At 41.6% G+C, this 25400-nt stretch overlaps 1 protein-coding gene across 10 annotated transcripts in view; it reads right to left on the reverse strand.

Moving 5' to 3' along the window:
* Positions 1–25400, reverse strand: part of FOXP1 (forkhead box P1) — a 595507-nt gene that overhangs the window by 331757 nt on the left and 238350 nt on the right. For 3 of the 10 annotated variants that reach the window (XM_060022898.1, XM_060022896.1, XM_060022900.1), the window contains one exon: positions 19791–19855. The exons of 6 other annotated variants lie outside the window; for them this stretch is intronic. The gene's annotated coding sequence lies outside the window, so the exon portion shown is untranslated. Of the gene's footprint in view, positions 1–345; positions 609–19790; positions 19856–25400 lie in introns of those variants that run through there. One more of the 10 variants, XM_060022903.1, reaches the window with a different exon arrangement.

Raw genomic sequence — 25400 nt, forward strand, 5'->3', positions numbered from 1 at the left:
TTTGAAGGCTTTTAGCAAACAATGGCAGCATTATCTGCAGGACAGTTACAAAACAGGATTTGTTAGGACAAAGAATAATAAAGCTGTTCTCTTTCTCTCTCCCCATCTTCCTCTCTCTGCTTCTCTCCCCCCTGCCCACCCCCACCCCCCGCAGTTCCCAAGAGCCTCTCTCTGCCAGTTGAAAATTCAGCCACATTTCCTGAGAGGCACCTGTACTTGTCTATTTCAACGCCGCCAAGCAACTGACAACGGCCCAGGAACCGGGACCAGAAGAGCAGGCAAAGTAGCCTCTCAACATTTGGAAAATGAAACAAAAGTATCAGCCTTGGCTTCGCACACACTTACCCGTGCATGGTGAGGAAGGGAAGCTTTGGGGCCGGAGAGGCAATTTTCACACAACGGAAGAAAGTTGAGAGTTTGTAAGGGAGAAAGTACAGGCGCTGGGAAGCCTGCGAGCTCTCAGGGCTCCCAGGCTGGCGGCAGTGTGAGGAAGGATTGAAGGTATGTGGGCTAAACACAACAAAAGCCACTGCCTTACTCTAGATTAAATATGCAGGAAGAGGCCCCTTTGCATAAACACAAACACTCAGCAAATGAATAACTGGCTCAATCAGACGCCCGCTGTGCCTTCTACCTGTCCTCTCTCTGACGGGAGACACTGCCTGTTCCAAAGGACAAGGACTAAACTGGAGACAGTTAAATGTTCTGTTGCTATAATAACAATTAAAATGAATTGCATTCATTAGTAATTAAGAACTCACTCCTGGGTGGGGGGGGGGGTAATGTATGGCAGAGGGCGGGCAGGGCAGGGGGACATGGGGAATACAGGGCTACTGTTGTATCTCTAGCACTCCAAAAAGAACCTGGCCTAAGACACATCAGCAGAGTTTTACTGTAACTTGAATTTAGATCTTTAATATTCAATGAGAGGTTTGAACAATCACATGTTTTCGGCCACAATTTAAGGTCAGAAATACACCTCTTGTTTCTCTGCTTTGCCCCATTATAAACCGATCCTTGTGAGTCTGTACCTCCAGAAAGATCCGTTGCATCTATGTGTAAATATTTACACGTATAAAATATATACACACATACATGCACATATATGTACATGCATATACATGCGTATATATGCTCTCACACAGAATATTCACACATATCTAATTAAAGAGAATAAACCAAACAAAACGTGTCCCTTTACACTCTTTAGTTCACTAATGATTTAAGAAAAACAATTTGAGTCTTCCAAAAATACATCCCAAATGCCTGCCTTTCAAATGTCATCAATCCATGACCACTCATTTAAAAACATTACCCATATATTAGAAAGAATGCTTTTAACTGAGTGGCCTCAACCACTTATAATTTCAATTAAATAACATAATTACAGTCAACAATTTTCTCCATTTTGGCAGCAAATATGCCATACCTCAACATAATTTGTCCTTAGAACCAAGGAATTGAAGCAAGAGGAGAAACATGCGGGCACTAGGAATTCACTACTGCATTTTCTCAGCTCATGGAGTCAATTCATACTCACCCCTAACCTCTTACTGTATGGTCCAGTTACATGTTGGTCTTAGTAACTTAATTATTTTTTAATAACCTTTGCAGTATTAAATGATTTCATTTGAAACATAAATAAGATTACGTTCGTCTACGTCCTTTTAATGCCACATAGGACTTTGGGGGCAAATCCAGCACAGCTATTCCATAGAATGTGCCTACATTATTACTTGGACTGAAAGAGGGTAGGTCACAGGTCTTTCACAGCCTCAGAGGATGTACCACGATCACGCTAGCCAAGGGAAATAAGGTGGCTTTCTATTTCCAAAGCGGGTTTTATTTTATTAACACCACACTGTTTCCTGGCTATATCACTCTGCCCCCAAAGCAAAAGAATATTACTGAAAAGTTTTAAAAAACTGTGACATAAACAAAAAAAAACGAATCTTAAACATATATTATGGTATAATACAGAGAGAAAATCTGAAAATTCCCAAAGTCCCCTGAAATACAATACAGGTTCTTTAAGAGGGAGTCCCCAAGAAACTCAAGATGCCTATTCTCTTCGCTGTTTTGTCTTGAAATGACCTTCCAAGTCAGGTGTTAGATAACCCTCTTGCATAGACTGTAGTGATCTAACCTTGATGCAAATAAACCATAGAACAAAATTTAATCAGTATATCACTGAGAAAAAGGCCTTTGTCCATCCCAGTGGAGCTTCTAATGACTGTTTTGGCAGTTCTAGCAGGTAGTTATGCTTCCCAGCTCATCTGCATCTCATACTGGTCGAGCAAGCTAATGGAAATGCTGTTAGTGGAATCCAATATTAATGCTCTGTATCGTGCAAACCTCGATGCAACTGAATATATTACACAATTATAGGTAGTATCTAATTCCATAGGTATTAGATACTGTCCTCGAAATTAATATTTTAATGAGGATAGTGAAATAAAGACGACGATCCAGGTAAGGGATCCACGCGTTGTGGCCCCAGCTAAGCTCCTTGCCGCCAGAGCACTGGATCCCTGAGCAAACAGCGCAGACACAGGGATTGTGACAAAAATCCGTATGCAAGCTTTACATGCTGAGTGACACATACTGATGCACAGAGTCAAAGATGTCATCCTCACACGAGCGCCACTCGCTGCAAGCTTGAGAGAGAATGAAGGGGGGAAATGGCGGGGGGGGAGTTGCAGTGAGACCTCCAGAAAATAAACAGGGTGTACGGTTTCAAAGGGTGAAGACACAGACATTTCATTGTTCAAGCCAATTATCAGTGGAAAATAATAACAACAGATGGATTCAGAGTCACTGACTTTTCATATGCACTTCATCTCGGCGGAACAGATGATAAAACGCGAGAGCTATCTCTAAAAGGCAAAACATCTTTCGGTAAAAGAACTCTACAGTCCAGATGGGGACCTTCTAAGGCTGCTGATTATCTTCTTATAATGTTGTAAGATAGACTTACTAAAACATTTCAAGAACTGATCAGATATGATGCGTACAATGGCTTCATTATTGGAAGGAGTTGCCTCAGACTTGTGACTAGACCAGGCAGAGATTTCAATAAGGTTAGGACTCTAAGTTTCCTGTTTTCTCATCAGGGACCACAGGTTCCAACTAAAACTGGAATCTGTGCACAACAGGAGAATAAACCATGGCCCAAGGATCCTACATTTGGGCTCTTCTCTCGTTTGAGCAGAAGGAAAAAAAAAAGGGGGGGAGAGATAAACTGGGACTGTGAAAAGGACATTAAATTATCCTAAGCATTCCATCGTGATGGGAGAAAATTAGCTCCAAAGCAACTCCTTATTAAAAGCATTCAGTGATAAAATATCATCCTTTATATACAGTTAGAATATCTTAAATATACTTTCCACGGGTGACTGCAAAATCAAATGTGCTTGTAGTAGGAAATAAATATAAATTTCAGGGACGGTGTGATAAACAGTTCGAATAAATGCCAAGCGAACACACAGGCAAGACCCACCAACCGACCCCAAAGCATTCCCACTTAACTTATATATCAGCAAGTCAGACTCACAGGTAAAACACAATAGGTAAACCACAACCTGACAACTTGCTCTAAGAGGAAACGTTAAAATCTCTCATCAGATAAGCCCCATTATTACTGGAAGAACAATGTAGCTGTTCTGTCTGTCTGTCTCCATCCATCCATCCATCCGCCATCGATTCTATTACCTTCATTATTTTGCAAAAATCTCTGAACGGAAGTAAAATATGGTTGAAGTTACTGTGCTAAGGAAAAAGAAAAGCTGATCTTCCTGCTATTTACTAACATACTTAACATTTAAAAAATATTTTTATGAACACACTGTTGACTTCACAAGTTTATAATGTAAGTAAAAAAAAAAAAATTTTTTTAAGAGCAAGGCTTTTCTTTCAAAGGACTCTGACAAAAGTAAATTCGTAGCAGAACATACAAGCACGAAGAAATATCGCCAAGGGCCAAATTCTGCAACTGCTTTAAGAAGCAAACAAGAACACAAAAGACGTGTAATGCAACCGTCTGGCTCGCCGCATACTTTATCAATGCCTCAACTTTCTCCCCCACCCCCCCCAGCCAGCCCACACCAATGCCACAAAACCAAATGGCTTCACTTCTGTTTCGTGCACAGCAAATTTACACAATGCACTCAGAATGCAAAAGTTGATTTTTACACATACACTCGTGTCTTAAAATTCTTCCTCACTTGAACCATCTTGTTGTCTTTGTTACTTATTTACAGTGGGGCTTCTTTGAAAAACCACTTGGAACTTCACTGTAAGAAAGATGTCCCCACAAGGATCGATCAGTTTAGGTTCAGAAGAATCCCCCTTCGAAATCTTCATCTCCACTATCTTGTGCCTTCTGTGATAATCGGACACCAGATGTCGACGTCTGAAAAAAGAATGCTAAAAGTGTTCCAATTGCACCTTTACTATTTTTGTCTTTTTGCTCTAAATTGTAGGTTGTTTCCCTCATTTATTATGTGAAATAACCACACTCACTTTGAATCACTGTCCTTGAACGTCAGCATGCCCGCTGGAATTTTTCCTTATTCGGCTCATTCTACATTTACTGAGCAACTACTGTGGTATCAGGAACTGGCCGAACAATGGGTGATCAAAATCATCGTATCCCATATGACGACAGAAACTGCCTACTCCGGGAAACCAGCAACACCACATTTTATTAAAACATCTTCCACACCAGGTAGGCTGAAGCATCGTGTTCATGTACATATTTATGTGCGTAGATATTTGAAAAGTCATGGCACATCTGCAGGTATCCAGTTGCTTTCAAAGGTAGGAATTAAGACTTTCAATGGAAATCTCTTGCGGGTAAAATCAACATAGGTCGTCATAAATGGTTCTCACAAAGAGGCAACAATTAAAAACCACAATAACTGGGAACGAGAAGGCCTCACAGGCCAACTCTCCTCTCTGCTTTTCTGCAGGGGCAGGCTACAGGCAGGTGTTCTGGGTCAGGCAGGAGCTCTTGGTTGGAATCAAGGTTTGCATGGCAGGGGCCACGTCTGGTTTATTTCTGCTTTCTTGCTGACAATGGTTTCCCCCTGAATCCCTCTCCACGTTCCAGGATAAGAAGGCCTTGGCTATTTTCTCAAGGGGCTGATTTTCGGTTCCCTTGTGGCTGTTTCTGCCCGGGACCACAGAGGCTCCTGGTCGGGACAGCAGTGGTAATCTTAGGACACACACAGCGAATCCGGCCACCGGGTGAACGAATCCGCTAATTGTTTAAACCTGCAGTCGCGTCTGGCCACCAGTTAGCAGACACAACTCGTGGCTGCCTAGCAGGCCTAGGTTAGCACAGCTGGAGCCAGATGACAAGCTCTTGAAGACATTCTTCCCGTGGCCACATCTGGCTCCTGGAGGCTTCAATCTTTGGCGAAACATTCTGTTTGGTTTTTCTGGGAACGTTTAGGCAACAGATAAAACTAGGCAGATTAATCTTGACTGTGTGCATTTCAGTTTGGGACAAATTAACAGAATGTAAACTCCATGAAGGCAAGGACTTCATCTGTCCTGCATGCTGTCTCTTAATACAGAACAGTAGCTACACATGGTCAATGTTCAATAAATATACGTGGAATGAACACCACGAGTCGGCATGTAAGTTGAATAAAGAGAATCCTATATCTCACCCCAGCTCCTCAATCCCTCCGTTATATATACAATGGCTAACATTCCGGGTGCACGTAGAAAAGACCCTCAAAGTGGCTCCCGAGTTGCACTTTACTGCGGACATGTGCACCCAGGGAGACACACTCAAGAATGAACCCACTCACACAGTCCCTATAGGTGGGAAGACCTCCCAGCAATCTTTCCCTGAAAATAGCCCTCTCCCAGTATTACCCACATCCCGACTTTATTAGTCCTTAAACTGCAAAACTTGGCAGCTACGTGCCCCCAGTGCTCGCGAGTGACCCAAAAGCAGCAGCTTACCTTTTGGCCACCAGAGAAATGCCAAATGATGAGGCAAATTTTCCTGGCTCCTTTTCATCCCATTTCCTTTCCCAGGCCTCTCTTCCTGAATTCTCTGACATTTGCAGATCCCAGCTCCCTTCTACACTCAACTTTGACCCATCTTTTTTTTTTTTTTTTCAAGATATTTTAAAATCAGTATTAGGCTTAATTTACATACAACAGAATTCATCAATTTTATGTGTACAATTTGATGAGCTTGGCCAAAAGTATACAGTCTTATAACCACCACCGCAATGTACACGACATAGAACATTCCCATCTTCCAAAGCTCACCATCGCTCTGGCTCCCACTAGAAATACACTAAGAAATGCCAGGATAATTTAGAACCCTGTGGGGCTCACCCTCTCGGCTCCTTAGCTGAAAAGGTTTCTGATATATACAGGATGCTGTATTAACACTGATACTAGGGAACCTGTAATCCTGACGACAATAAAGCTCTGCCGAATGCCCCCCAGAACTTGACAAACGAGGAGGGACATTTGGGAGGAGCCTGACGTGGCTGTCTGCGCGCGCGATGCTGCTTCCCCAACCCAGCAAGTTAACGTTCCTAAAACAAGAATGGCTGAAAAGCGGCAGATGACTCTGACAAACTCAGCATATGGTCTTCAACGAAGCAAAGCTACTCAGAAGTGCACCAGATGAAGCTGTTGCCTGAACCTGCTCCCCTTTCTGTCAGGTAAAGCAGCACAGGTGGGGATGGGGTGATTCTTTTCTGTTCACTCTGAGTTTCTGAAAGGAGCTCTGCGTCCACCCTGAGGAACTGGGGGAGGAACTGCTCACCTTGTAAAAAGTGGGCCAGGGAGACTCCTAGAATACCCCCAAAATGCCTCTCCTCCTTTGTTCCAGATTTTTGGAATTACTTTAAACATGGTTCGAAGGCCCTCCCGCAATCCCACAGTCACAAGGGGAGTTGAAGATAATCAAGGGAGAAGCGGCACGACACGACACAAATGATACCCACCCAGTCCCTAGCTGCGAAGAGACTATAAAAACAACCAAAAGAAAACAGAAAGAAAATTTTTCTAATTAGGGAAAAACCCTGAGGGCAGTTTTGGGGGGTCGGGGTGAAGGTGGCAAGGCCCAGGATGAATATCTTCATTTCTTTTTTGTTTGTTTGTTTGTTTGTTGCGGTATGCGGGCCTCTCACTGCCGTGGGCTCTCCCGTTGCGGAGAACAGGCTCCGGACGCGCAGGCCCAGCGGCCATGGCTCACGGGCCCAGCCGCTCCGCGGCATGTGGGGTCTTCCCGGACCGGGGCACGAACCCGCGTCCCCTGCATCGGCAGGCGGACTCCCAACCACTGCGCCACCAGAGAAGCCCTATCTTTATTTCTTAATGCTGCCTGGGGCTGCTTCAGTTAAAACTCAGTAGTCTGTAAAATAGTACCGCACAGTAGAGTTTAGTCTAGAATAGTTCAGACCTTACAAGCACAGATTCAAGTTCAAGACTTCAAAACTCAGCTCTGCTGCTTACTGGCCTTGTGAACTCAGGCAAGTTACTTCACTTCTCCACCCCTCAGTGTGCTCATCCACAAAAACGGGCTGAATGATAGAACATAATGTGCTTTCGAGGAATTAAGAGCATTAACATAAAAAAGTGCTTAGAAAAGTGCCTGGGGACTCCCTTGATGGTCCAGTGGTTAAGAATCCACCTTGCAATGCAGGGGACGCTGGTTTGATCCCTGGTCAGGGAAATAAGATCCCACATGCTGCGGGGCAACTAATCCCGTGTGCCGCAATGAAAGATCTCACGTGCCACAACGAAGATCACACGTGCCGCAACTAAGACCCGACGCGGCCCAAAAATAATTAAATAAATAAATAGATATTTTAAAAGAGAAAGAAAGGAAGAAAGAAAGGGAAGGAAAAGTGCCTGGCACATAGTGAGTGCTAAGGAAAAGATAGCCACTGTTATTTTAACCAGGGATAATGTAACTGAAGTAAATCTAAAACTTCCCACGCTTGATTTCTATCATCTCTACAAGTTGTTAATAATATCTGGTTCTGTGCCATGCTACAGGCTAGAAAAAAGGAAAGAACGTACAGCAGATTTTAAACTTAACAACACAGTGCTAAAATAAAATCAAAGTATTTATTTTCCTCCCTCAATATTAGCTGGAGAATCGTAAGTTTAAGACTGGGGTCTCACCGGTCTCAGTGGAGGGTAAATCATCAGCTGTAAGACAGCTACAGTCCAAGCGAGCGGCAACTGCTCGTCCCGCCAACGACCGAAAAGGACTTTGCGGCCATGTTCAAAGAAGGTAAGAGAAGAATCTGGCCTGAAACCCAAAGGTACTGAAACAGATTTTCTCGTACTTTTCAAGTCTGAGCATATAGATTCTGTTACTGATTTAGGGTCTTAAACAGTTTGTTTATTTTCTAAATGCCTTTCAGCTCACCTTTAATAACATGTTTCTTTGACTTGGCTGAACTATGCCTCAGAAGAATTACAAGCGGGAATACGGCTGGGTGAAAGGTTCAGTGAACTAATCCACACCTGGTCCATGTAAAAAAAAAAAAAAAAAAAAAAGGCTCATATTTTCCATATAGAAACATGTCTCTTTATATGAACCAGGCTTTCTTTTATTTAATTGCTAAGGCACTTTCTACACCACACAATCTTGCATGAGCTTCTTCAGTGGGGTGGGGAAAAGGCCATAGGACCCCCACCCAGTCATTCCATGGAGTTTTATCAGTGACAGAAATAATAATAACAATAATAATAATACAGCACAAACCCCATTTAGGATACGAAGTGATAGATTTATCTCACCAGAAATTCCTTGACCAAGTTTTACCAAGGACAAAAGACCAGCCTGTCCCCCCAGAAAACAGACCGGGGGTCAAATGAGATGTCTTGTGTCTTCATGACCAAAATTCAGATTTGTTCTACACCACCCATTGTGTGATCCGGACTTTTCAGTGGAGGGAATAAGGCTTATATGGGAAAAATCTCAGATGAGAGAGGAGAACACACACATTTTAGAGCTGAAAGGTACCTGTGAGGGGATCTAGCCAAGGCACTCCCTCCTGAGGAGCAGATTCATTGTGTGACTGAGACCGCACAGGTGATGTGGAAGAAAGCAAAGACAAGAGCCTCTGACTCCCAACAAATGTGGAAAAGAGACGGCTGGAGAAGATGGCCGTTGGGAACAACAATCACGTCAGAAGGAGATTTTGGAGCAGGGTCCTGTGAACAGCAAGAAGGCAAGACAAGGGACACAGGCATCACAAAGGTCCCCTGGACTGTGCCAGCCTGTTGCATATGAACTACAATCTAAACAAGCTAACTTTCTTCTAGAAAGTCATTCACTTCAGTGCTCCAGGTATCTTGTTTTTTCCTCTCAGTTTTATTCCTAAGAAAATGCCTTTTAATCAACTCTGGCTTGAAGTTAGTAGGAAAAGAGATTTTTCCACACCCTGGATAAGAGGGGCCAGAGTGAAGTGGAAAGAACATTTCACTAGAAGGGAAGAGAAATGTGTTTCTACTCCTGGATCCACCAGCGACTCTGCTAGAATTTGGTAATCCTCTTCCCTTCTCCACACCTCAGTCACCTTGTTGGGAGAAAGAGTGGTACCCAGGGATGATATTCAACTGGTACACAGTGGTTGCCTGAAGAAGTTGTTAAAATACTGAAATACTGTGCTTCCCTGGTGGCGCAGTGGTTCAGAGTCTGCCTGCCGATGGAGGGGACACAGGTTCGTGCCCCGGTCCGGGAAGATCCCACATGCCGTGGAGCGGCTGGGCCCGTGAGCCATGGCCGCTGAGCCTGCGCGTCCGGAGCCTGTGCTCCACAACGGGAGAGGCCACAACAGTGAGAGGCCCGTGTACCGCAAAAAAAAAAAAAAAAAAAAATACTGAAATACTTGTATACAGGCTGGGAAACAGCCTTTGCCCCCAGGTTACCCAAGTACACCCTTGGCCACTACCTTGAACTTCCTAGGATCAGAAGCACAGAAAAGGATGTCCTAGCACCCTGCCCCAATGCTATGCTGGGTGTCCTTCCTGCACGGCCAACGTCTCTGCTATACCTCTCAGCCATATTGACCAACAACCCCGATGCTTTGAGAAGCCCTTTTCCAAGGCTATGATGTAAGGACCATGAGGACGAGCTAGCTTATGGATGGAGGAAGCCACTACCTGGAGCCCAGTGAGAGACAGGAGGCCTGGGACAAGCCAAACAAAAGGCCCGTGAGGAACCCACCTTCCTCCCCAAGTTACTTTCCCCACTTGGAGCACTTAGATGTGGGCCTGGAGTCAGGAGGCAAATCAGTGGAATCTCAGGGCAAATCCTTAGGGCTAAAGTTGTCTCCAAAACCTGGAAAGAAACCTATCATGTGAAACAGCTCTCAAAGTGAAATCCTGAGCTCTGAGGGACATTACGAACACATGTCATCAAATTATATTTACCGTGGAAAGCTCTAGTAGCTCAGACTTTCTACTCTGCTTCTACAACTCTTTAGGAAAAGGAATATTTCTCTATCCAACGTTCCAAATTTCCACAGCAGAGTCAAGGCATTATACATGTCGAAATACATAGGAAAGGAACAAAAAAATCTCATTACTGTCGTTCCCTTCAACCGTCTGTACCTTCTTTGCCACCACTACTCAAAAGTCACTCCAACGTTCTGCTGGCTGACGTGACACCACGTTGTCACTTGATCAGGTGAGAGGTACCACGTGGTATGAATACTGATCCACAACCACATACTAAATGGGAATTTGCAAAGGCGTGCTCCGGAGACAAAGACGTAACTGTACAGAAATATTAACTAAGAATTTAAGTAAGCGGGCTCCCTGGAGAAAAAAAAAAAAAAAGTTCTGAAGTAGCAATACAAACTATATTTAATAGCAACAAAAAGTATTTTCTTTTTGGGAGAGCAATCTGGGCTTCTAAAAGTGACTGCCTTTCGCGTGACTTAGGACACTACAGTATGCCTGAATTCTTCCACTTCCTAAAACACAAATGCTAGGCACCCCAATTCTACCTCGTGAAAGTTCGTTTTTTAGATTCACCTTCTCCCAAATACAATACGCAAATAAAAAAGCTATTTTGAGACCTGTTTTCTCCGCCGCCCACCAACAATTGTTATTTTCCTAAGCGCTCGAGTATCACAAGTCCCAAAGAACATATGTTCCCAAGGAAGGAAAAAAAAAACGGGCTCTAGAACTAATACACAATGAAAAATAAATTTAAAGCAGCCTTCTGGTCTGACATAAGAATATAAAAATGATATGAGCAGGAACAGCCTAGTTTACATACTTTTCAGTCACAGCTGCTGCTCTAAAACCACAATACCTTTAAAATGACATTTTAAGGAAACAGATACGGCAAGGGTGTAGCTGTAGCTGTAGCTGGATGAAGCTATCGCTGAATTCAAGGGGCTTCTCTTTCTATGCGCTTACTTTATACGACCCTGTACACTGGCACAATTAAGAGGAAAAGAGTGATTCACTTTTAAATAATGTCATGATAAACCGAGCAGATTACAAATAATTTTACCCAAGAGGACTTTTTTTTTTTCTTTCTCCTTTAAAATCACCAGACTCAGACATCAAAACAGAGTATCAGGGACAGGAGGAACAAGTCCTCTCTTCTTGGTTAATATTTAATCGGGTGCTAAAAACTTCTTGGAGAGACCTCTGCACCTCCAGTGACAAGGTGCACAAGAGGCTCCTCTCTCTTCAGAAGATGCAGGCCCTTCCCTGAATAAATGAAAATAACATACAATTAAATCAGACTGTTCAATTAATAAATTACTTCGGTGGACCTCGAAGGCCAAGTCGTATTTAATTACATAATTTAAAAAATATTTGCACGTTGCAATCACTGAAATTGCCTTTGAGGTTTCATAATACACACTTAACACTTGAGTTAGAGAACAAATTTATTTAATAAATGCAGGCCTAAGAGCTAGAAGGCCATACCACTCACACTGCAAAATCACTTAGCACATCCTCAGAAAAAGCAAATAAACTTTTCCGCTATTTAGACGTGGGCTGCTGTTGAATGTCAGGAGAGGCTGGCTGGTTTTTTGTCCATTTTCTCTGTCATGTGTTGCCTGTAAATCTAACCACTTTGAGAGGTAATTAGAATAGAGCTAAGGGACAAAATGGTTCCAGTTAAAGATAAAGATAAACTAAGGTGGAAGATGTCAAGAACCCGGTAGTAAAAACCTCTTCAGAGTAAAACAAAGAGAAGTCGTACTACCGCCCCATTTTGCATTCCTTAGAATCCCAAAATACACCATAAATTAACATGGTTCCTGAGTGTAAAGACGTGTTCCATTAGGGAAGCGCACACAAACTTAGGGTTGAGGAGGACATTCATAAAAGGGATAGAATTACGTGGTGTCCAAAAAGAGGGCAGAGACGTTTTAAAGTGACTGCATTTCTTAGTCACTTTATGGCCGTGATACTGCCATTAAGTGAATTTTCTAGAAAACCACTTGACCACTTCGGCACCACAACTTGTTTGGCCCTCACATTTTGATGGAAACCTTTGTCAGACACATACACTTTCGATAACCATCGCGTGCTTTATACCCACGGCGGCCTGAGAGCTTTTTCAACTCTGTGGGGCTAACTCTATTTACACCAAAAGCCCCAGACCGCCATGACAAGGCTGTTATTTGCGTTTGCAGGTCTTCCCCTTAAAGACTGCAGTCATGTGCACCCCGCCACATGCCTGTTCTGCTTCCCTCCCCGAAGCCTCCAACTTGCTGCTAATGAACTGCCCGTCAGAAAGGCATCGAAAGTTCTGAAACTTAGAAAATTTAAATGAGGTTTAAGGAAAAGATTCCGGTGAGACCCTGGTATCTGTTACAAAACAAAATGAGGAGATTCATCTCTCAGCCCCATGTCCCCTTCTCTCTCTTCCCTTTCACAGATTTCCAGAAAGCACTGTCTACACTTGCATTCTCCCTGGATTCACCTCCCACACCTCCCTCGGCCCTCACCGCGGCTCTGTTGCCAAGGTTACTGAGTTTTAAGTCTCTCCTGATTTGGTCCGTTAGCTACATTTGCCAACTCTCTCTTCTTCTCAGATCCTGCTCCTCTCGGAGGGTCCTCCCTGGGACCCCAGCCGTCCATTATCTTCCAGCTTCCTCAGCGCCCAAGGAGTCCCCATCCCACGGTCCCTCCCTCAGGGAGGTGGATGTTCCCACCATCCACCCAGTAAATGAGGCCAAACACGATGGAGGCTGCTTTGATGCCTCCTCCACAGCATCCAACAACCAAAGGCATTCAATTATTTTTCCTTTTCTTCATCTCAATCGAGACTCACTAGCCCACGCCAAGAGAGCCTTGTGTGGACTCTACAAGGGCCTTTTGGAGGCTTTTTCCTGTCTTTGTACCTGCTCTCTTCAAACCAATCTACACAGAGGACAAACTAACTTGTAAAAACTTACAAGTTTGCAAAATCTTTTCAATTCCTGGATAGCTTCCCTCACTCTCATCTTACTATTTTGGGCATTGGGAGGCATCTCAAAATTGATGGAGCTGCCACAGGCTTCCCAGATGCATGTCCCACCCACGCTTAAAAAGTTCTTAGGGCTTCCCTGGTGGCGCAGTGGTTGAGAGTCCACCTGCCGATGCAGGGGACGCGGGTTCGTGCCCCGGTCCGGGAAGATCCCACATGCCGCGGAGCTCCCGGGCCCGTGAGCCATGGCCGCTGAGCCTGCGCATCTGGAGCCTGTGCTCCGCAATGGGAGAGGCCACAGCAGTGAGAGCCCCGCGTACCGCAAAAAAAAAAAAAAAAAGTTCTTAGCTTCCTAAGGGCCAGAAAGTCAAGGTGAAATGTGCAAAGGTACTCAGAAGGTCCTTTGTGTTGGTGGTCCTGCCTGGTCTTCTGATTGCACCTCTTGCTATGCCCGGACTTTCAGTCTACCATCAATAGACACTATAATAACATATAATAACACACACCCTGCACCCTCCCAGCCCCAAGCCTTCACACAGACCACCGATCACTACTCTGCCTTACTTCTCCTAGAGAGGGTTCACCTGTCTCACGTGACAAGGGCCTAAATGCCACACGCTCCAAGAAGCATTCTCTAATCTCTCTTTAGATCTATGCCCCTGTTATTGGTTCCATTTGCATACAGTGCTTGTCCTAATATAGCAGTGATGCCATTTTATAACAGTGCTGTGTCTAATCAATAGTTTCGCCTGGTAACCTGCATGCCCATTCTATTAAAATCACTTCAAATATCTTAAAACGAATTTTTTTTTTTTTTTTGAGGCACAGTTGACACACATTATATTAGTTTCAGGTCTACAACTGATATCTCTCCTTCAAAGAATAAAGTTGATGAATATCAACTTGATATTGATATTGAAAGTCAATGACAACAATTCTTTGGTTCCTTCATAAAATCAACTTTTCTCCTTCTTAATTCCTCTCCCCACTAAAATCATTCAGCAGGGTGAGGTCAAGCAGATCGCATCTGCATAGTATTTGTTCACAACTCTGAAGATACGAGAAATGTTGATAATTCAATGTTGATAATCATGGTTGATAATTCTGTGAATGACTGAGACATAATCTGAGCAAAAAACGTTACGTTCCCTTGAAGTAAAATCACCTTACTGTTCATAATACACTGCAAAGGAAAAAGAATGAGCAAGGAAGCTATAAGGACTTAATCAAATAGACTTCTTGTAAGTAAGAACTGAAATTCACTATCCACCAAAAATGCAATTACCCTCCCCCTACTAAGAGCGCCCTAATTTAGACTCTGCACAAAAAGAGCTTTCAGGTTATAAGACAATGTTACATTAAGGTCTTAGATGAACCTTAATGCCATTCCCTCTCCTGGATGTGTGGTCTGCTAAACTTCAGCTTTAATTATTTCATCACGCATCCCACCTCTAGCAGTGCAAACTTTGCAGCAGTCTTCAAAACAGTGTAAAACAAAGAGCTGTGATGGGTCAAAGCCGTGAACTGCAATCTTTGGCAGATTTGGTGTTAAAACAAGAGAGCTGGTGCCAGCCAACAACAGCCTCAGACTCAAGAAACGGCATCACTTAAGTGACGAAAGGATAAAAGCCAACCTCTGGAAATGTGAAATGACCAGGTGGGCTATTAACGACAAGTAAGGCCATGGAATATTCTCTGCGGGACTGATATTTTCAGAGACCCAGAACTAAAACCATCAGAAAAAAAAAGTGTAGTGGGTGGGGGAGGGGGAATTGGATTAAGGGAGCCAAAAGGGACAAACTTCCAGTTAGAAGACATCTGGCTACTACGGATGTTACATACAACATGATAAATATAACGATCACTGCTATACATTATATGTGAAAGTTGTTGAGAGTAAGTGCTGTGAGTTCTCATCATAAGAGAAAATTTTTTTTCTAATTTCTTTAATTTTTATCTCTATGAGATGATGGGCGTTCACTAAACTTATTATGATAATCATTTCATGATGCATGTAAGTCACAGCATTATGCTGTACACCTTAAACTTACGCAGTGCTGTATGCCAGTATAAAAGTGAAGGGAAACAATATAAATAAATAAAGACAGACATAAAAAAAGAAAAAGAAAAAAAGTGTGTGGTTTATAATGTAGTCAAAGGTAACTGGCAGATGTGATCAGATCTTATTTTTCATAATTATGACCTGGCTGGGTCATTTAACTTCTCTGATCCTCAATTTCTTCATCTGTAAAATGGGTTCATGAAATCTCTGTGGGAGTCAAACATGACTGAATGTGTCAGGCTCACAGGCAGGACTTTTGCTTGCTTACGTGTGTGTCGAGGTGTGTGAAACTAGAGAAGAGAGTGATTTTTTTTATTTTTTAACATCTTTATTGGAGCATAATTGCTTTACAATGCTATGTTAGTTTCAGCTTCGCAACAAAATGAATCAGTTATGTATATACATATATTCCCATATCTCTTCCCGCTTGCGTCTCCCTCCCTCCCACCCTCCCTATCCCACCCCTCCAGGCAGTCACAAAGCACCGAGCTGATCTCCCTGTGCTATGCGGCTGCTTCCCACTAGCTATCTACCTTACATTTGGTAGTGTATATATGGTGAGAGTGATTTTTGATCCAACCCCAACATTATTTCTCCAGTCACTTAGCAAACGTTGGTGGACACCACTCTGCCACATGGAAAGTAAAGAAGAACGAAACTTGGCCCTGTCCTCGAGGAGCTCAGAGTCGAGATCTATGCTGTCCCAAACAGGAGTCGGTAGTCACATGTGGATATTTTAATTAAAATGAAATGAAAACCAAAAATCCAGGTCCTCAGTGGCACAAGTCCCATTTCGAGTGCTGAACAGCTACACGTAGCTGCCAGTTATGTACCGACTACCATACTGGAAAGCGCAGAGCACTTGCATCACTGCAGAAAGTTTTATTGATCAGCTCTGGTTACAGGGGCAAGAAGGTTAAGTATATAGGTAAATTCTAACACGTTGTGATAAGGGATGATTTGGTAGCAGCAAAGATTTTATAATGGACCTGATATTCTTGAAAGACAGGTAGTTTTTAATTTTTTTGAGGAAAAAGGGGGAGTCAGGGGGAGCAAACCACAAGCGCAAAGGCACTTCAAGAGGCATTCTGAGTGCTAGGCAGGAAAGGTCAGCGAGTCTTGGTGACTGGTTAAGTTCATGGGGAAGCAATGGCCGGAGATGGGCTTGGAAGATTAGGATCCAATTCTGGAGGCCTCACAAGCCAAAGCAGGAATCAGGGCTTGATTCAGAAAGAGTGACCTATCGGACGTGCTTTACAGAAAACTAACCATGCAGCGGTTGTCACCTCTGGAGATGCACACGACAACTCCTCTGGAAACTTTCGGAAAATGCTGATGCCAAAGTCCCTACCCTCACTCAATTATATCCAATTCTGGGCGTGGGGCCTAGACTTCAGTAAGTCTTAACATCCCAAAGCGACTCAAGCGCAGCCAGGGTTGAAAACCAATGCAGATGACGAAGAACTGGCATTGTAGTTAAGCTGGAATGAAGAAGTACGAGGAAAAGTCTACTGCAACAGTCCTACCAACAGGTGGTGGGGACCTCACCTAACACAGGAACAGGGAGGATGAAGAAGAAATGCTGATTTGGGAAGAAGTTTCAAAGACAGAATTTATATGACCTGGAAACCAAGAATATGAGCAATCAGAGAAGAAAAAATAGAGTACGATACAACTTCTAGCCCATGGCAATAACGACCAAGATCAAGCGTGCAGAATATCGAGCAAGTTTAAGAGAGAAAGAGTGACAATTAGTTCAGTTTGAGAGGCACTGCCTAGTATATTCTGCAGAGCAACTGGTAGAAAAGTCCAAGAAGTCAGAAGAAATATCAGTCTGGATTCTGCTAGAGAAGAAGGCCAGAGAGTGGGGCACAGAGAACTGTGAAGAATAACCTTCAAGAACAGAAAAGACATGCACTTTTCAAGTTCTGCTCTATCCCCCATCTATTCCACACTGTACATCAATGCCCCCATCGGCCTGGCATCACCAACAGGCCACAGGCATCCTGTCCCAACACCACTTCCTGGCTGTACGGCCTTGAACAAATCATTAGACTCTCTGGGTCTGGGATTCAATTTCTTAACACTCAAAGGAGAGGGCTGAACTAGAACTAGACGCTCGCAAGGGGTCCTTCCAGTTTGAATATTCCACAGATACATTACATTCTGAAGAGCAGAAATTATACATATAATTTATAATACCTTCTAGCATTTATATATGCACTCATTTCTATAACATTTATATTCCAGAAATGTTATATATTCCTGAGATTGTATACATACAAATTAAACAGATTTCAAGAAAGTTACGTAAGCGTATTTCCTTTTGTCAGAAATCTGTCAAAAAGACACACTCAACATATTGTTTAGTCCTGAATACCAATTTTTTTTTTGTTTTTCCTTTGCAGTGCTGAAGTAAGGGGTTGCATATTCCAGTGCCTAAAGGGACAGAGGATCACATTAATGAGTAAAACAGCCCAGAGGAGAATGACAAACTCTAGCCCACGCCCCAGCTAAAGGGGGCAGCCGCTCCACTGCGGATCCAGTGTTATTTCACTTTTTTCACAAAACCCAGAATCCCAGACTGCTTCAGGTATAATCTCTTGATATTTAAGTGCTGGCGACCAACACAAACCCAACAGGCCTGAGGCTGTCAGACTGTGCCCTGGCCCCAAAGTGTACCATCCTCTGTGATTTTCACTTCAGCAAACATAAAGCATTCATAAAGCAGGAAAGAAGGCCCTGTGTCAGATCAGACAACAGGGTTTAGTGTAAGAGCGTCAGACCAATGGCACCAGCCTACGACTCATAGCTACCTTTACACCTAGTGCCTATAATAACATCTCCCACAAAATACATTAAGTTTCATGAAACATCTGTGTGGGGTTTCAATGGAGAAGAGCGCCCCTGATAAATGAATTCTTTGTGTACCAAATATCAGGTGGACTTTAACACTTCGAGATAGGAATGTGATGATTTATATCCTGCTGACAGCAGCCAATACCCCTCAGTGTATTCAAAATAGAAAAGTACTTTATTTAGCAATATCGCTCTATTTCTTGCTTTCAAACGGGGGGGGGGGACCTTCTCTTTTTATTATACTGTTGTTGTTGTTGTTGTTTAATGTGAAGCACTAAGCAATCTGGCACACGTTAGCAGGAAGAGGCCAACCGTACATGGAATATACCGTTACCCTCATCTTCAAAGCATAATGAAATGGGATCTTCTGCTACCAGATCACCTTAAAACCAGTAACAAAGGAGAGGCACTGCTAAGCAGGAGTCTGTATTCAAGAAGGTTGTTCTGTACTACCCAATGGACTCAAGGGGGGAGAAATCCATGAGTAGAAGCACAGAAAGAAGCCCAGGTGGAAAACAACAATTCAATAATAACTACAATACAGCTTCCAATGATACCCCAAAACACCCGGTCACAATGTGGGTTTCCAGTTCACCCTATGATGATCGTGATGGCAGAGGGGAGGTGATGGCGCTCTGGCTTGTAACACAAAACTTGTAACAGTTATTCACGAGGGGAGAAAGTGTTTTCAAAGAACGGAAAAGAGTAAAGGGAGAATTTGAAGCCAGGTACTTTAGCACACGATTTCAGTTTGTCTAAGGAAAAAGCAACAAAAGCTTCCTCTTTAAATTACCTGCCTCAAGAAAGGCTTTCTTGTCATGCTCACTAGGTATGTGTCTTAAGTGGGTACATATTGGGATAAATTTTAAGCCAATTCCTAAATACGAGCAGTTGAGAGGAAAGGAGAAAACAAAGGATGCAGGAGTTGGGGAAGCTGGGTTGTACGAGGCTGTCTGGTACAGGAAGGGAATGAACTCTAAGTCTGGAGAGACCCAGGGGAAGGGTGGAAAGAGGTGATAAACCCACCCTAGTAACAGCAGAAGCAGGAAGAGAAGGATAATTAGAAAGCAACACTTAATATGTCCCAGCACTACACTGTTCTTATTCCCATTTAACAGATGAGGAAGTGAAGGTCCTGCAGGAGACTGAGGCCCAACTCATACAGCTAATAAATGGTGTGGCGTGGATTTGAATCCCATTGTCTTTTCTAGAATCCAGTGTCTCAACCACCATGTTATGCTGCCTCCCAAACTTGGAGGCCACAGGCCAATACTGAACAAAAGCAGGTAAAGACCAAACCAGAGGTGAGAAGAGAAAAGATGCCTTCAGAAATGCTTTTAAGGGCCGACTCCTCCTTATGGGAGGAAGAGTTGAAAGGGAAGAAGTGACAGCACTGCTGTCACTTCAAGGAGAGTAGAGAAACAGACTCACTGTACTGAGATAGGTTTCCCAGCTGCAACATAAAGATCACTTGCTTTCCTTCCTCAGTCGGCCAACTGCAAGAGAACGGAACTATGTTTAAATAGGTACCCACGAATCATGAAATCTGACCAATCAATTTCTCGAAGTTATAAACAGAACAAATGGTCTGCTGTAAAGGGAAGTTCAATTCTATCATATATAAGTGTGCACACATGCACGTGTGTGTTTACTGATGACAACTGTATCTGAATCTCAAAGTCCCTCTAATCTAATTCTCACTTGTTTTGATAATCAGCTCTTTCAAAATCTGGTGCACATGTGTGTTTATATTTTTATCACCAGGATACAGAAACATTTTGCTGAATCAGGAATATCCACCCAGGATATTCTCCCAACTTTCTCTCCATGAGAGAAGATCATACAGGTACCTCAAACATCGTTATCTAAAATTATACCACAAAGTCTGTTCACTAGCATTAGAGATGTTTGGAATTATTTTTCATTGATGAACTGAGTAGTGTTCAAGACACATGATCAGCTGAAAAGATTGTGAGTGCCAAGGAGCCCAGCAGCCTCATACCTTGAGAACTGTACTTGGAATCTAGATCTCATCTGGTATGACGAGAGAACCCTGTCACCTTTCAGCTAGGAAGTTGGCTAGTTCTTCCACCAAAATAGTATTACTTTCTCCCCATACCTTTCCCATGGAGTAAGTTGTATGACTTTTCTGGGCATGCTCCCTGACACATCTCTGCCTATATGGCAGAATTCTGGCTGAGACATGCCTTCAGGGCAACTTACCACAGAACAGTGAGGGTGTGAGAGCGGGAAATACGTAACCCTGTTTCCTGCTAATCATGGTAGTTATCATACTGGCCAAAAGCTCTGACAGTTTTGGAATGGCCACATTGGCTCCATTTGGTTCTCAGTATCCTCCACCTGCTGCTGACTGGGTTTCTCTGATCAGCTGCAACATGACTTAATCGATCCACTTGGCTGCAATGGTTGAAACAGTTGGAATGCTTGACCTAACCAAACACTGCAATCTCCTTTCACAAAGTCTAGATCTATTAAATGTCACAACACAAAGCTGCCCTAAGGCATGAGACATCAGGAACTACAAAAGCAGCCAGAAAACAATTAACAAAATGACAATAATTGCACATACCTATAACTACTTTGAATGTAAACAAATTAATTCTCCAAACAAAAAACAGAGTGGCTAAATGGATTAAAAAAAAACAGGATCCATCTATATGATGCCTACAAGAGACTCACTTTAGATGTAAGACACACACAGACTGAAAGTGACAGGATGGAAAAGATATTCCATGCAAACGGACACCAAAAGAAAGCTTGAGAAACTATAAGCAAAGACTAAAGTAAGAGACAAAGAAGGGCACTGCATAAGGATAAAGTAGTGAATCCAACGAGAAGATATAAAATTTGTCAACTTTTATGCACCCAATACAGGAGCACCTAAGCATATAAAGCTGACATTAACAGACAGCAACAGAATAGACAGCAACACAGTATTAGTAGGGGACTTAAATACTCTACTTTCATCAAGGGATAGATTATTCAAACAGAAAATCAATTAGGAAACATTGACCTTAAATGACACATTAGAGCAGATGGACTTAAGAGATACTTATAGAACATTCCATCCAAAAGCAAAACAATACACATTCTTCCCAAGCGTATATGGGATATTTTCCAAGACAGATCATATGTTAAGCCACAAAATAAGTCTTGATAAATTTAAAAGGATTTAAATCATATCAAGCATCTTTACCAACTATAATGGTATAAAACTAGAAGTTACTTACATGAAATAAACTGGAAAATTCATAAGTATGTGGAGATTATACACCATCTCACTGAACAACCAACAGCTCAAAGAAGAAATCAAAAAAGAAATTAAAAATACCTTGACACAAATGAAAATGGAAATGAAACATACCAAAATTTATGAAATGCAGCAAAAGCAGTTCTAAGAGGAAAGTTCATAGCAATAAATTCCTATCTCAATAAATAAGAAAAGTCTCGAACAGCCTAACTGTATACCTCAAAGAACAAGAAGAAGAACTGAAGCCCAAAGTTAGTAGTAAGAAGAAAATTAAAAAAACTAGAGCAGAAGTAAATGAAATACAGATTTAAAAGACAACAGAAAAGGTCAATGAAACAAAGAGCTAGATCTTTGAAAAGATAAAAAAAAAATGTCAAATTTTTAGCTAGGCTCACCAAGAAAAAAAAGAGAGGACTCAAAATCAGAAATGAAAAAGATGTTACAAACGATACCACAGAAATACAAAGAATTCTAAGAGAATACTATGAACAATTATACACAGATTGGAATACCTACAACAAACACATAAATTCCTAGAAACGTATAAACTATCAAGACTAAATCATGAAGAAACAAATTCTGAACAGACTGGTTACTAATAAGGAGATTGAAGCAGTAATCAAATACCTCCCAGCAAATAAAGTCCAGGACGTACTGGCTTCACTGGTGAGTTCTACCAAACACTCACAGAAGAATTAATACCAATCCTTCTCAAACTCTTCCAAAAAAACAGAAGACGAGGGAACCCTTCCAAACTCATCTTATGAGGCCACAATTACCCAGATACTGAAAACATACAAGGATGTCAAAAGAAAAGAAAATTATAGGCTAATATGGCTGATGAACAAAAATGCAAAAAATCTCCATCAAAATATTAACAAACCAAATTCAACAATACATTAAAGGGATCCCACCATGATCACATGGGATTTTTTCAGAGGACGCAAGTGTGGTTCAACGTCCACAAGTCAATGTGATACACTACAAAATGAAGAATAAAACTCATATTATCATCTCAATACATGCAAAACATGCATTTGACAAAATTCAGTATGCATTCATGGTAAAAACTCTCAACAAAGTGGGTATAAAGGGAACATAAGTCAACATAATAATGGCCAACTATGATAAGCCCACAGGTGACAGCATACTCAACGGTGAAAAGCTGAGAGCTTTTCCTCTAAGATCAGGAAAAACACAAGGTTGCCCACTCTCAGCAGTTTTATTCAACATAGTGTTGGAAGTCCTAGTCAGCACAATTGGGCAAGAAAAATAAATAAAAGGTATCCACATTGGAAAGGAAAAAGTAAAACCATCACTATTTGCAGATGACATGATATTACACATAGAAAACCTTAAAGACCCCATCAAAAATTATGAGAACTAATAAATTCAGTAAAGTTGCAAAATACAAAATCAATATTCAAAAATCTGTTGCATTTCTATACACTAATAACGAACTATCAGAAAGAGAAATTTAAAAAACAATTCCATTTACAGTTGCACCAAAAGTAATAAAATACCTAGGAATAAATTTATCCAATGAGGTGCAAGACTTGTACATTTAAATACTAGAAGACATTAGTGACAGAAACTGAAGATGACACAAATAAATGGAAAGATATTCAGGGCTAGTGGACTGGAAGAATTAATACTGAATGTCCATACTACCCAAAACAAAATACAGATTTAGTGCACCCCCTATCAAGATTTCAATGAAATTTTCCACAGAAATAGAACAAACAATTCTAAAATTTCTATGTAACCATAAAAGACTGAATAGTCACAGCAATCTTGAGAAAGAAGAACAAAGCTGGAGGCATCACACTCACTGATTTCAAACTATATTAGATAGCCATAGTAATTAAAATAGTATGGTATTGGCAAAAGAACAGACACACAGACCAATGGAACAGAAAAGAGGACCCAGAAATAAACACAGGCATGTAAGTCAATTCATTTATGACAAATGAGTCAAGAACATACAATGGAGAAAGGACAGTCTCTTCAATAAGTGGTGCTGGGATAACTTGACACATGCAAAAGAATGAAACTGGACAACTATCTTATATCATCCACAAAAATTGACTCAAAATGGATTAAGGACCTGCACGTAAGACCTGAAACCAAAAACACTTCTAGAAGTAAACATAGGTAGTAACATAGGTCTTGGTGATGATTTTCTGAACTGATATCAAAAGCAAAAGCAGCAAAGCAAAAATAAACAAGTGGAACTACATCTAACTAAAAAGCTTCTGCACAGTGAAGGAAACCATCAACAAAATGAAAAGGCAACCTGCTGAATGGAAGAAAATATCTGCAAATCAAATATCTGATAAGGGGCTAATATCCAACATATTTAAAGGACTCATACAACTCAACATAAGAAAAACCAAACAACCCAGTTAAAAATGGGCAGAATATCTGAATAAACATTTTTTAACAGAAGACATACAGATGGCCAACAGGTACAAAAAAGATGTTCAACATGACTAATCATCAGGGAAACGCATATCAAAACCACAATGAGATACCACCTCATGCCTGTCAGAATGGCTATTGTGAAAAAGACTAGAAATGACAAGCCTTGGAGAAGATGTGGAGAAAAAGTAACATTTGTGGACTCTTGGTAGGAAAGTAAACTGGGGCATCCACTATGGAAAATAGTGTGGAGGTTCCTCAAAAAATTAAAGATAGAACTACCATATGATCTAGCAATGCTACTTCTGGGTATTTATTTAAAAAAATGAAAACACTGATTTGACAAGATACATGCACCCCCATGTTCATTGTAGCATTATTTGCAATAGTCAAGACATGGAAACAACCTAAATGTCCACTGATGGATGAATAGATAAAGAAACTGTGGTACATATATACAATGGAACATTATTCAGCCATAAAAAATAATGAAATCTTGCCATTTGTGAGAAAATGGATGGAACTCAAGGGCGTTAAGCTAAGTGAAATAAGTCAGACAAAGAAAGACAAATACCATACAACTTCTCTTCCATATGGAATCTAAATTTTTAAACAAATTCATAGATACAGAGAACAGATTAGTGCTTGCCGTGGGGTAGGTGCTGGAAGAAATGGTGAAATTTTTAAAAACTGAATTTTAGTTTTTTAAAATGTATTTAAGCTAATACATTTAACAAAAAAAAAATTAGAGGCAGAGGTGAAAGCATAGCATTTGAATCTTTCCAAATCCCCTCATAAAAACAGAACAACCTGAGAGCAAGACCAAAAACCAAACCAAAAAACAATTGTTTGTTGGACAAATTTACAACAAAACTAGGTGACTAGGTATTGCCTCAAGCACCAAAGTACCAACAGGTGTTGGAAAATACCAATACCAACCACAATTGCTGCAGGTTAGTTGCATGTACACAGAAAGGAGCAGAGGGATACAGCAGGGCAACTGAAGGGCCTGAGAAAGAAACTCCCCAAATTTCAGTAAGTATTAAATGAAAAAGTGTGATGAATCAATTTAAAACAGCAGATGAACCTGGGAGGAATTTTTCCCATTCTAAAAAAGACACAGTACACAGGGCTCACATTAAGAAACCCTGCAGAGTCTGGTGTAGTCTAGTGCAGTTAATCTCTCAAAACTGATCTGCCAGGACTCCACTCCAGGACAGGACCCACAATGAGGAAAACCTGCTGGAAATAGAAGAATCAAAATTGAAAAGGACAGAGAAAATCAAGAGGAAAGAAAGAGAAGGTTCAAAAAAAGTGGGGAAGGAGAAGATTGTGTAGATATTTTAAAA

Source organism: Delphinus delphis, chromosome 10, assembly GCF_949987515.2.
Source record: "Delphinus delphis chromosome 10, mDelDel1.2, whole genome shotgun sequence".
Taxonomy (NCBI): domain Eukaryota; kingdom Metazoa; phylum Chordata; class Mammalia; order Artiodactyla; family Delphinidae; genus Delphinus; species Delphinus delphis.